The sequence below is a fragment of the Propithecus coquereli genome, unplaced genomic scaffold (assembly GCF_000956105.1).
Source record: "Propithecus coquereli isolate 6110/MARCELLA unplaced genomic scaffold, Pcoq_1.0 Scaffold599, whole genome shotgun sequence".
Taxonomy (NCBI): Eukaryota; Metazoa; Chordata; class Mammalia; order Primates; family Indriidae; genus Propithecus; species Propithecus coquereli.
Genome location: NW_012151940.1, coordinates 214,668 through 215,473, shown reverse-complemented (window position 1 = coordinate 215,473; position 806 = coordinate 214,668).

Here is an 806-nt window from a genome sequence, read left to right as displayed (position 1 = left end):
TCCTCCTCCTCCTCCTCCTCCTCCTCGTCTTCACCTTATTTCTTTCCTTGCAGGGGCCAGGGCCTTTTTCATTCATCCAATATGTTTTATTAACCATATGCTCTGCCGCCTCCAGGCAACGCACAGGCAATGCAGAGGAGAGGAAATCCAAAATCTCATTAGTGGGCAGGGAAATGCAAGAAAATAAGCCCAAAGAAATTCAAAAGAAGAAGAAAATATTGAGCTAAAAACTGAAATTAATGGTAAAGATCCCCTAAAATGATTTGATTAGCAAAACCAAAATCTTGTTCTTTGAAATGACTAATAAAACAAATAAACCTATGCAAATAGGATCAAGAAGGATAAGGCAAAAATAACGTTAAAAACAAAACAAAAACACCTGACATATGGATAAATAAAGTGTTTGAAAATTATAAGAGGATACTATGAAAAACTTTATAATAATAAATTTGAAAACATAGTTCAAATAGACATTTTTTTTCCTAGGAAATACAAAACCAAAATTGACCCAAATTCCCACATATGTAGGGCCTAGAATTAACCATTGTATTTAGATTCCGATTCTTTCCCCTAGAGCTCATTCTGTCTGCTACCAAAACTCTGCCAAAGCCCCTCTGGAGCGGGGTGCTCCCCTGATCCCCACTGTTTCTCACTGTGCTATTGTTAGTACAAACAGGGCGTTGGTAAGATGTTGGGGGCAGGGGGCACGAGCTACTCTGCCATTTGGCTCCTCCGAACCATCCATCAGATTCCTCATCCGCTCTTCAAGTTCCAACAATGGAACGTTTCGCAATTGTGTCCCAATC